This window comes from Nicotiana tomentosiformis, chromosome 2, assembly GCF_000390325.3.
Source record: "Nicotiana tomentosiformis chromosome 2, ASM39032v3, whole genome shotgun sequence".
In the NCBI taxonomy this organism is placed as follows: domain Eukaryota; kingdom Viridiplantae; phylum Streptophyta; class Magnoliopsida; order Solanales; family Solanaceae; genus Nicotiana; species Nicotiana tomentosiformis.
The window spans coordinates 40665458-40680646 of record NC_090813.1 but is presented as its reverse complement, the minus strand read 5'-3'; positions in this window follow the sequence as shown (position 1 = coordinate 40680646).

The window sequence follows — 15189 nt, the reverse complement described above, 5'->3', positions numbered from 1 at the left end:
CAAGCACCTAATGGCCCTTTTTACATTTCAAGGAAATACTTCTCGTCACATTCAAATCGTTCTAACATATTCCGAAGTCACATCATTCTCATCACAAAGCCATTCCACCGCTCATCGAGCCATAAATTCCACTCGTAGGGACATTACCGGACATATGTGTCCAAATATACATGTTACAACTGAAGCTACCGAGCCTAAGTTGCGGTCTAAAACCTGGTCCTCCAGACTGGCCCATCACCAAAACACAGAATACACATCTTGAACCTCGTTCATAGAATAACAAACTGGCGATGCACAACTTATACCGAGCGGTCATATGCGCATACGAAATGCGTGGAAGGAATTCAAAGAGTTATGTTTCAAGCCGAATCAATTCCGCACGATCCACAAAACTCTACTAAACCTGCCCATGACTCGTGAGACCTATGTTACCTAGATCTTTGATACCAACTTGTCACGACCCAAAATCTCACCTGTCGTGATGGCGCCTATCTCAATACTAGGCAAACCAAAAATCCCAATAAACCACCATTTCTTTTAAATTTGGAAATAAAATAATTAATTCAGCGGAAGAAATCTCAAAATTTCAAATATATCACTCTCAAAACCCGGTGTCACTGAGTATACGAGCATCTAATATGAATACAATGTCTGACTGATAAAAAGCCACTGTCTGAAAGTATAGAACAATACAATAACTGAAGGAAAGAGAGACAAGGTTAGCGGATGCCAAATAACTACCTTGATAGTCTCCAACTGATAGTACTCTGAAATCTAACAATCTCCGTGTCCAAATGCACCTGGATCTCCACACGAGGGCAGAGTGTAGTACGAGTATGTCACGACCCAAAACTAACCCCTGTCGTAATGGCGCCTATCGTGGAACTAGGCAAGCCTACTCATTTCCAAAACAAAATGATATTTTCATTTCAAAGATAATTTCAAGGTTATTTAACATAAAAACCTCCCCTAAAGGAGTTCAAATCAAAGAAAAACAGAAGTGCGGAAAAGAAAAAGCCCGACATCAGGGTGTCACTAGTCATGAGCACATACTACAATTTGTCTAATAATATCAAGGCTAACTCAGCCCGGAAAATAACTAAATACAACTAGAGGAAGATAAGAGGGAGAAGAGCAGGGGCTGCGATCGCCAAACAACTACCTTGCTATCTCCAAGAAAATATGCAACCAGAACATTCAATAACCGCTACCGTGTCCAGCTACACCTGGATCTGCACACAAGGTGCAGGGAGTAACGTGAGTACGCCAACTCAGTAAGTAACAACAATAAATAAAGACTGAGCAATAGTGACGAGAAATAAAGCATATAACGTTCATATCAGGAAATCTCAGTAAAATACCACATGCTCTTAAAAATCAGGATTTGAATCAAACATCTCGTTTAAACCCAGTTCCAATAAAAATCATTTTAAAGACATTTTTCCAATAGTTTTTCAAACAAAGGCTCAATGCAAAGGTGAGCAAAAATGATGAAATCATAAACAGCCACTCGGGCAAACCTCACAGTCACTCGTGCCACTCGGGCATACCTCACAATCACTCTTGCCACTCAGGCATACCTCACAATCACTCTTGCCACTCGGGCATACCTCACAATTACTATTGCCACTCGGGCGTACCTCACAATCACTCATGCCTCCCAGTCACTCAGCACTCGGCACTCGCACTCAGTAGGTACCTGCGCTCACTGGGGGTGTGTACAGACTCCGGAGGGGCTTCTTTAGCCCAAGCGCTATAATCTGCACGGACAACTCACGTGCGATAATAATAAAGTATGCTGCAGGCAGGCAGCCCCAATCCACACTCATCCTCACAAATCAGGCCCTCGGGCATTTCAGTAAAACAGGGCATTCAGCCCAAAATATTTATATGCATCAAAGTAGAGTCATAAAACTGAGTTATGCGGTAAACAAATATAAACATGACTGAGTATAGATTTTCAATCGAAAACAGTGAGAGGATGATAAGAACAGCCCCTAAGGGTCCAAATAACATTGGCGCAAGGCCCAAGCATGGCATTCAGCCCAATTTACAGAAATTCTTTCTAAAACATATAAGTATCAAATGGTTTCAACAAAGTATGCAACTTTACAGTTGTTACGGGACGGACCAAGTCACAAATCCCCAACAGTGCACGCCCACACGCCCGTCACCTAGCATGTGCGTCACTTCAAAATAATAGAATGATACGAAATCCGAGGTTTCATATCCTCAGGACTAGATTTACAATCGTTACTTACCTCAAACCGGTCAAATCTCTACCCCGCAATGCTCTTGCCTCTGGACTCGGCCTCCTAATGCTCCAAATCTATTCACAATCAGTATAATACCATCAATATACGCTAATTAAGGGTGGCAAGTGAGCCGGTCCAGGCCCGGGACCGAGGGCCAAACGGGCCAAACGGGTTAAATGGGCCAGGATCGTTTGACCCGGTTATAGCGGGCCTGGGCCGGTCTCGTGGGCCGGTCCTATGATTTGGGCTCATCAGGCCTGGGATCGGCCCGGTCCCTTAGCGGGCCAAACGGTCCCAACGTCTTTTTTTTTTAAAATATTTTTTAAAAAATATAGCCGTTGGGCTGTCAAAAATAGCCGTTGGCTATTTATAAAATAGTCAATTAAACCCCCCCCCCCCCCCAACTTTGTTTTAATTCCAAACTTTTTATAATTACACTTTTTCCCTATTTTCAACTATAAATACCCCATCATTCTTTCATTTTTTCTTACAAAATCATCAATCTATTAATCTCTCTCTAATTTTCTTCTATAATTGCTACTATTGCTTACTTTATTGTTACAATTTGTGAAACAATTGTGAAGTTGGTGAATTGAAGTCTTCAACGATAATCATTTTCCAACAAGTTGTTCGTCAATTCGGTAAACTCGTTCCAACTCTTAAGTTTTAATATTATAATTTTGTTTGTTTTATTTATTTTCTATTACTTTATTAATTAAGATGGCTTCCTTAAAAAACTTTTTGGTAAAAATAACGAAAAATCCAAGAGTGACGAATGTAGTGCTCAATCTGTTCCTCCCCCACTGCCCCGGGCTCCCTGAACCAAACTCCATATACGTCCTACACCTGCTATTCTTGATAGCGATAATAGTTTATTATAATTTACTGAAATTCAATTTTGCCATAATATTATATCTGGTGAACAATTAGACCATGAATTAATGAATGGTCTTTATTCTAATCCAACTATTGATGAAAATGATGACGAGGAAATAGATTTTGATGAAACTCAACCGGATGATGATACACCAACTAGTCCTACTCCTGATGTTAACCCAAGTAGTGATAACCCTGCTAATCCAAATGATGCCCCATTTAATACTCATGTTACTGCCCCTACTTTTTCTAGACAACCTAGCAAACGGACGGAAACATCTCCCGTTTGGCCATTTTTTTACTCAACTAATTCCAGAAAATAAGGCTAAGTGTAAAACTTGTGGCACGGAGTTAGTTTTTAAATATTTTGGATCGCGGGGGAGGGGGGGAGGGGACAGGAACTTTGGCTAGACACATAATGAAACACCCTCAAGATAAAGTGAGATATCTTCGTCTGAAAGCTTTGGCCGAGGGGAAAAGTCTACCTACTCCTAGTCAGGTTGACCCTAGTACCAGTTCAAATCAATTTCAACCGGGAATTAACACTGTTACCGGAGGTATTTTATATTAGGATCCAAAAAAAGATCGGGAAGAATTGACAATAATGGTAACTGTTATGTGTTTACCCTATAGTTTTCTTTCTGATCCTAACTTTGTGCATTATATTAGAAATTTTTTTAATCCTACTTATAAAGGTTTTCCTCGCACAACTGATATTGGTAGAGCGATATTTATAAATATAATCATGAATATGAACAATATTTGCGCTATTTATTTACTCATATAAATTGTCGTGTTGCTATTACAATTGATATTGATAGAAGTGGTAATGACTATGATTACCTTACTGTTACCAGTCATTGGATTGATGAGGATTGGATAATGCAAAAGCACATTATTTCTTATAAAATAATTAATTCACGTCACACATGGCAGTTTATTGCTAGCACAGTTATAGATATTTGTAGATATTTTTGCATTAGTGATAAAATAATGTCAATTTCATTGGATAATGCTACTAGTAACACAAATGCTATAGCCTTGCTTACCACAACGCTAAATCCTACATTTAGTGATATTTTTCATGTTAGATGTATTTGTCATATTTACCATTTAATTGTGGGTGATGGTATAAGAATTTTAAATATTAAAATTAAAAAGGTTAAAATGGCTCTTAACTGGCTTTTTTATTCAAACCGTAGAAGTAGACTTAGCGAATATTTTAAAAGATGCGATGAATTTGGCCTAAGAGAAAGAAAGGTTCCTAAACCTTGTCCAACTAGATGGAATTACATGTATGAAAGTTTGGTTGTTGCATATGAATATAGAAACCCCATAAACTCAACATTTAATGCACATGTAAGTGATGATGATGAGTACCTTACAAATGGGGATTGGGCTAATGTTAAAATACTTGTAGAATTTTTAAAAAAATTTCATATTGCTACAAATGAATTTTTTGGGAAATATTATCCTACTATTTCTAACTGTTTAGTTTATATTGCAGAACTTGCAAATTTGTTTGCTCATTTTTCAGAGGGTGGAAAAATTTATAAACTTGCTATTGATTCTATGAGAAAAAAGTTTAAAAAATATTTTTTCCCTATTCCCCCTATTTATGGTGTTTCTGCTTTGTTAAATCCTTGTATGAAATTAGGAGGTCCTCATTTTTGGTATGAAACTATTTATAATGGTTTAGCACTTAAAGATGAGGAATTGTCTCAACTTCCAGAAACAATAGCCTCAATTAGAATAAATGCTCAAACTATTTTTAATACTTATCAAGTTGCATTAAATCATGCTAGACCAAATGTTCCAACTCATTCTTCTTCTGATTCTCAATCATCTAAAAGAACTGCGGGAGTAAGATCACTTAGTGCTTAGGCGGGGTTTAGGGGTTCTCAAGGTTCTAGTAGTAGTGATTTTTCACAACTAAATGAGCTTGAAGTTTATTTATCGCAGGGAATTGAAGAAGTGAATTCCGACGGTTCCTTTAATCTTTTGGAATGGTGGAAGGACAAAGAAAAACACTTTCCGGTTCTTTCAAGGATGGCCCGAGACATTTTAACTATTCAAGCTTCAACAGTGGCATCAGAGAGCACTTTCAGTCAAGCAAGACTTCAACTCGGTGATTATAAAGCGTCTATGAGGGAGAGTTTGGAAAAATCAGTACTTTTCAGAGATTGGATCCGGTCGGAAAGAAGAAATTTTGGACTTGCTGAATCACAACCAGATGAAGACGAACCTTACGAAGAAATGCTAGCTGAACTTGCGGAGGATGTTGCTTCGCCCGGAAGTGGCGATGACCAAGCAACTTTTCCGCCACCACCAACTGAAATTCCTCCGGACCTTGATAGATTTATGAAGTTTGTAAGAGATTGTTACACCCTATATTTTCGTAAATAAAATTGCGTCGTGAGCAAACTAATGTAGGACCCAACGAACTGAGATCATCTTTGAAAATATATAAAGCAAGTTAATCATGTTACCTTGGAAGTTACAAATATTGAAGATCATGAACAACAACTACAAAGAGGGTTGGAAGGTTTAGAAGCTAAAGGAATTGAAGAAAATAATATTTCGTCGAAAGCCGACAAATTGGGAATGTTATAGCATGTACTTTTGGGATGAGACCAGGGTGTTTTACATGATAAGGAGGTTATGTTACGAGTTATGTTATTAGTATGATAGTAGTGTGTTATGTTTTGAAGTTAAGCGAGTGGTGGAACAAAAGTCGATGAAAGTCATCACAAGTTATGTTCATAAGTTTTACTGAAACTTTGGGTCAAATGTAACTGCAATTTTCTCCCAATATACTTAGAGTTATGGGGTGTTCCACCCATCAAATTAAAGATCTATGAGTCTACTTTCCAACGCATTAAATCGTTTGTCAATACGATATTTGAGTAGAGAGATATGGGCATTTTTGCGAGACTGTGCAGACTATCACCTACTTGCTTAAACGAGAATCCAAAACTGGGCCTGTTCGGGTCGACCAAAAATGGGCCAGTTCGGGTCGTTCAAAGAGGACTTTTTAAAGTCCTATCCCCTTCATATATTAGGCTGATAATAGGGAAAAATAACCATACTCATTCTCTGCAAAACTCCTCCCAAATATTTCCCCCAAACCCCAATTGATTTTCTCCCCCTTTCAAGTTCTAATCGGAGGTAAAGCCTAGAGTTTGAAGAACCAAGATAGGAGCCGAGTTATCCAACAAATAAGGTAAGTTTACTGCTCTCTTTCATCCATTTGTTTCTGTTGTAGATGTATAGTAAGTCGTTCTATATTTGTAAGAACTCACGGGACGGTGATCGGAAGCCGTGAGTTCGAGTTATTCACTTGTAGCGGACTGTTTTGTGGACTGTTTTGTAGTGCTGTTGGGCTGCGTGTTTTACTACTGTTTTGTGGAGTTTTGGACGAGGAAGGGTGTGGAGAAACACCACATAAATTCAGGATGTTGGGCTGGTCATTCGTCGTAATATTTTCGGGTTGTTGACACTACTACGGTGGTCGTTTTGTGTATGAAGAGATTGGGGTGTGTTGGGATGTTTTGTAGTATTGTGTGGTGTGCATAAGGTTGTAAAATAATGTATATATGTTGTTATTATTGTTTTTGGTGTTGTTGGTGTTATCTTGAATTTGGAGGAAGTAAGGATTATAGGGGAAATGCTGTCCGTTTTAATACAAAATAAGCATATCATTCATTGTGCGATAGTTATACGTTTCATAACTTAACGATAGTATTATTATCATTGTTGTAGATTAAGGTGAGAAGAGGCGAGTTCAACTTGGTGATTGAAAAGAGTGTGATAAGGTATGTTAAGGCTAAGCCTTCCTTCATTTTGGCATGATCTCGTAGCTACATGTGTTAGTAATGAGACATAAAGAGAAGTTCATATTCATGAATTTATTCACATTATTCTAGTCTCATAAGTTACAATATTATTCCTTATCGAGACTCTATATTCAATTTAGTATTGTCTTCTTCCAGTGAAGAGGGCAGCAAGCCTATATATACAGTATTATAGTATTTTCATTACCATCGAGCTATAATCGATGGGCAGGCCCCTATTGGGCAACCTCTGATCAGATGGAAAGTTATATACTATGCCTACTGTGGCTGAGCACCTATGAGCGAGCCCAGCATGGTCGAGATACATAGCCTAGTATGGCCGAGCACCTATGAGCGAGCCTACTACGGCAGAGCAGTTATATATACCGAGCCTTATAAGGCCGGACAATTATTTTACTTACTATATTGAAGGAGTTGATTCAGTATCAACAGGTAAGTATATCTCCAGATCATCTTTGACTCCCAATTACTTTAAGTTATTATATTATCAGTTCAGTTTCAACTTTCAGTTATGTTATTGCCTTATATACTCGGTACATTATTTTGTACTGACGTCCCTTTTCTAGGGACGCTGCATTTCATGCATGCAGGTTCAGATAGACAGACAGGTATACCTCCTCAGTAGGTGTTTCTAGAGTTCAGCCTGATCGGTAAGCTCCACATACTTCGGAGTTATCAGGTCTAGGTTTTTGTGTACATCTTCTGTATGTATGTATATATATTATGGGTAGGTCGGGGCCCTGTTCCGATCACAATATATCTATTAGTAGAGGTTTGTAGACATATCCTGTCAGTTAGTGCATTATGTTGGGCTTGTAGGCCTGGTATGTATATTTTGGTGGTTTGTCAGTTGTAGTAGTTATGACGGCCTTGTCGTCCCAACTTTATATTGATGTTTAGTTAGTGCTAGTTTCCATTCAGTTTTATATTTTGCTTCGCAAATTGTCTTGCAAGGTGGCCCCTTGGCTTTATATGTTGAGAGTCCCTTAGTCACAATTTGGTACACTAGGTTAGTTGAGTCACCAGGTGCCAGTCTCGCTTCCAGATCGGGGCGGGACAAACTTGGTATCAGAGCAGTTCTGTCCTAGGGAGTCTACAAGCCGTGTCTAGTAGGATCTTGTTTATAGATGTGTTGTGCACCACATTATATAAGCAGGGAGCTACTGGGCATTTAGGAGTTGGTTATCCTTCTTTCAAATCTACATTGTGCTGTAGAACTGAGTTATAGGAAATTTGAGTTAAACTTATGTGTTGGTGTTTGCATACACAGATGACGGTGACTAGGAAGACTACGGCTAGCCAGAGGCGAGATACAACAACAGGTGAGGGGACCAGCAGGGTACCCCCAGTAGATGGGTCCGAGTCTGAGGCCCAAGGCGAGACCCCTACTCAGCCATTACCGGCTCCTCCACCAGCAGAGGAGATTCCTAGGGATACCGCACATCCAGTTCCCCCTCCACTTCCACCAGACCAGGACTTGAGGAGTGCAGTGCATTTGTTGACACAATTGGTAGCTACCCAGCAACAAGCTAGGGCATCAGCTAGTGCAGGATCTTCTGAGGGGTCTGGGAGTTCAAGGGTCCGAGAGTTTATTACTTTGAGTCCCCCAGAGTTTACGGGGTCAGATCAGAGGGAGGACCCGCAGGATTTCATAGATCAGCTTCACAGGATCTTTCGGGTTATGCATGCCACAGAGAAAGAAGCAGTTGAACTAGCAACTTTTTGACTCCGAGATATAGCCATCCTTTGGTACGAGGGATGGGAGAGGTCCAGGGCACGTGATGCACCTCCAGCTAGTTGGGAGAATTTTTCAGATGCTTTCCTTGACTAGTACTTACCGCAGGAGATCCGACAGGCTCAGTTCGATCAGTTTCTAGCCCTTAAGCAGGGGAATATGAGTGTTCGAGAGTATAGTCTCTGTTTTGACTCATTAGCCAGATATGCACCATCCATAGTTGCTACTATGCGTGACATGATCCATAGGTTTATAGCAGGGTTAGCCCCAGAGTTGACCGAGGCATATGCCGCCGCTGCATTGCATGATAATATGGATATCTCCCGGATTCAGGCATTCCCTCAGAATATAGAAAGGGTTAGGCGTCGACAGCAGGGTACAGAGAGGACTGAGCAAGGGCAACGTAAGAGGATGAGATTTCCTAGGTCTCAGGAGCAGTCTCAGGGTAGTTATAGGCCACAGTACTTCGGACGGCCACCTAGACCTCCGCCACCTCAGTTACAGGGCTATAGTTATGACCACTATACTCAGTCAGGACCAGGTGAGAGCTCACGGGCGTCGGTTTTGCAACGACAACGAGGTTCAAGGCAAACATGGTCATTTCCGCCACGGTGTGACATCTGTGGTAGAGGAAACTTGGGCCAATGCCGAGCAGGTTCTGATGCTTGTTATACATGTGGGCGTCCGGGGCATATGATGCGAGATTGCCCAAATAGAGATTCTGGAGGTATGGCACAACCAGCAAGTTCAGCGACAGGATCATCTAGGTCTGTGCATCCTTCTGGGCGTGAGTCTCAATCTTCAACTGTTAGAGGTCGAGGCAGAGGTAGAGGTTCCAGTTCAGGTGTTAATCAGAACCGTATTTATGCTTTAGCGGGTCGACAGGACCAGGAGTCTTCACCAGACATTGTGATAGGTATATTGACCATTTGCTCTCACGATGCTTATGCCTTGATAGACCCAGGATCTACTTTATCATATATTACGCCATTTGTCGCGGGGAAATTTGGTATAGTGCCTGAAATACTAAGTGATCCTTTTGCGGTATCTACACCGGTCGGAGAATCGATTATTGCTAGACGGGTTTACCGAGGTTGTACGGTGACAGTTTGTAGTCGTCAGACCTCAGCCGACCTAGTTGAGTTAGAGATGATGGATTTTGATGCTATCATGGGCATGGACTGGTTGTCAGCTTGCTATGCTATTGTTGATTGCCGAGCAAAGGCAGCCAAATTTCATTTTCCAGGTGAGGCAGTCCTTGAATGGGTAGGTAATACAGTGGCACCCAGAGGTAGGTTTATTTCCTATCTAAAGGCGAGGAAAATGATTGCAAAAGGGTGAATTTATCATATTGTGCGAGTTAGAGATGTAGATGCTGAGATATCTACACTTCAGTCTATTCCCGTAGTCAATGAGTATGCAGATGTGTTTCCAGATGAACTTCCAGGTATTCCTCCAGAGCGAGAGATTGATTTTAGCATCGATTTGCTTCCAGGAACTCAACCAATATCCATCCCTCCGTATAGAATGGCACCTGCCGAATAAAGGAGTTGAAGGAGCAGTTAAAAGATTTGCTGGAGAAAGGTTTCATCAGGCCCAGTACCTCACCTTGGGGTGCACCGGTACTCTTTGTACGGAAGAAAGACGGTTCATTGAGGATGTGTATCGATTATAGGCAGTTGAACAAGGTAACTATTAAGAATAAGTATCCACTTCCAAGGATTGATGACTTGTTTGATCAGTTGCAGGGGGCTAGATTCTTTTCAAAGATAGATTTGAGATCGGGATACCACCAGGTCAGAGTTCGGGAGAAAGATATTCTGAAGACAGCCTTCAGGACCCGATATGGCCACTTCGAGTTCCTTGTCATGTCCTTCGGGTTGACGAATGCTCCCGCCATATTTATGGACTTGATAAATAGCCTATTCCGTCCATTTTTAGATCTGTTCGTAATAGTATTTATTGATGATATTCTGGTCTATTCAAGTTCAGAGGATGAGCATGTGGACCACTTGCGAGCGGTACTCCAAACCCTCCGTGATCGTAAGTTGTATGCTAAGTTTTCTAAATGTGAGTTCTGGTTGAAGTCTGTAGCATTCTTAGGGAATATTGTATCCAATGAAGGTATAAAGGTAGACACTCAAAAGATTGAGGCCGTGAAATCTTGGCCTAGACCTACCACTCTGACAGAGGTTCGTAGCTTTCTAGGCTTAGCAGGATACTACCGGAGGTTCGTAGAGGGTTTTTCTTCCCTTTCGGCACCATTGATGAAGTTGACGCAGAAATAAACAAAGTTTCAGTGGACGGAGGCTTGCGAGCAGAGTTTCCAAGAGCTTAAGAACATGTTGACCTCAGCGCCAGTTCTAACACTTCCAGAGGGTCCAGAGGGTTATGTCGTGTATTGTGATGCCTCAGGTGTTGGGTTAGGATGTGTCCTGATGCAACATGGGAAGGTAATTGCTTATGCTTCAAGGAAGTTAAGGAAGCACGAGAAGAATTATCCAACCCACGATCTTGAGTTAGTTGCGGTTGTCCATGCACTTAAGATATGGCGGCATTATTTATATGGTGTTCATGTTGATGTATTTACCGATCATAAAAGTCTGCAATATATATTCAAGCAAAAAGAGTTGAATTTGCGACAGAGGCGATGGCTTGAGTTATTGAAAGATTATGATGTTAATATTATCTACCATCCAGGGAAAGCTAATATTGTAGCAGACGCCTTAAGTCGCCGATCTATGGGAAGTTTAGCACATGTAAAGGCCGAGAAAAGACAATTAACTAGAGAGATTCATCAATTGGCTTGTTTGGGGGTTCGGTTAGTAAATTCCGACGGTGGTGGAGTTGTACTCCAAAACACTGCAAAATCATCTCTCATAGATGAAGTCAAGGAAAGGCAGTACGATGACCCAGAGTTGGTCGAGTTGAGAGAGCGAGTTCCGCAGCAGAAGAATCCATTGTTAGAGCTCAAGGGAGATGGGGTTCTCAGATATAGGGGTCGTTTATGTGTTCCAGATGTATCAGGGCTACGAGACAGGATTATGTCAGAGGCACATTATTCGTGGTACTCCATTCATCCTGGGTCGACGAAGATGTATCATGACATTAAGGATGTGTACTGGTGGAACGATATGAAGAAGAACATTGCTGAGTTTGTCGCCCAGTGTCCTAGTTGCCAGCAGGTGAAAATAGAGCATCGGAAGCCCGGAGGGCTAATGCAGACTATAGAGATCCCGACATAGAAATGGGAAGCGATAAACATGGACTTTGTTACGGGTTTACCTCGTTCTCATCGTAAGTTCGATTCTATATGGGTGATAGTCGATAGGCTCACTAAATCAGCTCATTTTCTACCGGTCAGATCTACATATACAACAGAAGATTATGCAAAGTTATATATTAAGGAGATAGTGCAGCTACACGGAGTACCAGTATCTATTATATCTGACAGTGGGGCTCAATTTACAGCACATTTTTGGAGTTCATTTCAGAGAGGTCTAGGGACTCAGGTGAATCTCAGCACAGCTTTTCATCCACAGACTGATGGGCAAGCCGAGCACACAATTCAGACGCTCGAGGATATGTTACGAGCATGTGTGTTGGATTTTAAAAGAAGTTGGGATGAACATTTACCTCTTGTTGAGTTTGCATATAATAACAGTTACCACTCCAGTATCCAGATGGCTCCGTACGAGGCTTTGTATGGGCGTAAGTGCAGATCTCCTATAGGGTGATTTGATGTTGGAGAATCTGGGTTACATGGGCCAGACCTAGTTCAGCAGGCCGTAGAGAAAGTAAAGCTTATTCGGGAGCGACTGTTGACAGCTCAGAGTCGCCAGAAGTCATATTCTAACATGCGGCGACGAGACTTAGAGTTCGAGGTTAATGACTGGGTATTCTTAAAGGTATCCCCTATGAAGGGCATGATGAGGTTTGGAAAGAAAGGCAAGCTTAGCCCACGGTATATTGGGCCTTACAGGATTATTCGGAGAGTGGGCCAGGTAGCTTATGACTTAGAATTGCCCTCAGAATTGGAGTCAGTCCATCTGGTTTTTCACGTATCTATGCTACGGAAGTGCATTGGCGATCCTACCAGAGTGGTGTCCACAGATGATGTACAAATTACAGAGGACTTGTCATACAAGGAAATTCCAGTTGCCATCTTAGACCGACAAATTCGCAAGCTACGAAATAAGGAGGTAGCCTCAGTGAAGGTTTTATGGAGAAGCAATAATGTGGAAGAGATGACATAGGAAGCGGAGGAAGAAATGAAATATAAATACCCCCACCTATTTCAAACTGAAGATATGGCTCGAGATGGGATGCTACAGCACAACTCTATTCAGGCTAGTAGGTCATCAGGTAAGCTCTTATTTTCTGACTTTCAGTATTTATGATTTACGACTCTTTGAGGCAAAGTGTTGTTATTTATAGACATTTGCCATGTGTGGCATGCATAGTATGTTTTCTGACTGCATACAAGTTAGTTATAGTCAGGTGTACAGAGGAAACTCTGGCAAAATTTTTCCGAAGTCTCTAGAAGTAAACATTCGAGGACGAATGTTCCCAGGGGGGAATGATGTTTCCGTGTGAATCTAAATCCCGCAAAACACATCACATCTACCATGTGAAAGGCACAAGAATCTCATTATCAACTCTGAGTCACCGGAAAATTACATACCTGGTTAGTTAGAATCCTTTCTCTGGCCTCCTTCCAGGAGGAAATCACAATATACAATATGTTTCCCACACCAGTAGAAAATATCCGCTTCAAACCGTCAATAACACTTTGAAATCCATCTGCATATAAGTAATCTATTAGAACTAAATTTCTCTAACTCGACCAAACCACGTAGGTCACCAAAACCCAAGATTATTGCCACCAAAATATCTGTAGAGTCTCTCCACATCATAATTACCCTTATAAATACAACAACCAAAACACCCACTCTGAAAATACCTTATTTGAGTCTAAGGCCGTTTCGTTCACCTTCCTGATACCGAAATATAAAATTCCTAATGATATACAAAAATGGCACAAGTCTCAACACCATCCAACTTAAATCTCATATTTTAGCCATAAACAAATCCGCCAAAAATTCTCAATTGTTACATATTAATCTTGAATCCATTGGAACTTCCTCACGAGTCATCCACTCTGCTCAAATATCAATTGCACCGCCCAAACGGGCCGAAAGACACATGCCCCATTAGAACAACAACACACAAAGAAGTACCCCAGCCTTAATACCACCAATCAGATTCATACTTCATGCGCACTACATCCTTCACAAATAACAACGCACTCATTCCATGATTTTCATATATTCATATGTGCAATATAACCCGTATCCAGGAATTTCCTTATTCGAGTCACCCTCGATCTCAACCTCTGCAAGTCATAACTAACCCACAAGTATGTCTCAGACCAAAACTAAATTTTAAACATATAACCATGAATTGAATTGTCAATAACAGACTCCCCCAATTGGCTCAAAGCCATAGAACAAAACACTCGATAATTCATAATACCCATACTTTATTACTGCCATAATACTGCAGTCAGTTCAATGAAAATTCCTCTCAAGCTTATGCAACACCCACTAAAAAATACCTCAATCATCCGCTAAGTTAGCATTTATTCTCGCGACAATCAAGTCAACTTTCTCAACCCGATTCAAATTAAAATCTCAACACATACGCCCCGTTGATAGAAAAGAAACTCTCTATTCACATCATAAGGAACACACCTACATAGATTACTACGTAGGAGATAACCCACCTGCTTAGTCTCAAATTGGCATCTTGTTATACCCTTTCGCAACCATAATTACTACGCAATCACTTAATCTTTCTGAGTCCAAACTCATTAACAAGACATGAGAATTTAATTTGTCCCACAATTTAACTGAAAGATCCTTCAGAACATTCATACTCTGGACTGTATGTCACATCAAAACGAAAATCAAGCACCTAATGGTCCTTTTTACATTTCAAGGAAATACTTCTCGTCACATTCAAATCATTCTAAGATATTTCGAAGTCACATCATTCTTATCACAAAGCCATTCCACCGCTCATCGAGCCACAAATTTCACTCGTAGGGACATTACCGGACATATGGGTCCAAATGTACATGTTATAACTAAAGCTACCGAGCCTAAGCTGCGGTCTAAACCTGGCCTCAAGTCCTCCAGACTGGCCCATCACCAAAACACAAAATATACATCTTGAACCTCGTTCATAGAATCACAAGCCGGCGATGCAAAACTTATACCGAGCGGTAATATGCGCATATGAAATGCGTGGAAGGAATTCAAAGAGTTATGTTTCAAGCCGAATCAATTCCGCATGATAGAAGACAAGAAAGTGAAATTTCCTAAGGTTTCGACAGCCTCTCGAAGATAAGTACAAACGTCTCCGTACCGATCTGCAAGACTCTACTAAACCTGCTCATGACTCGTGA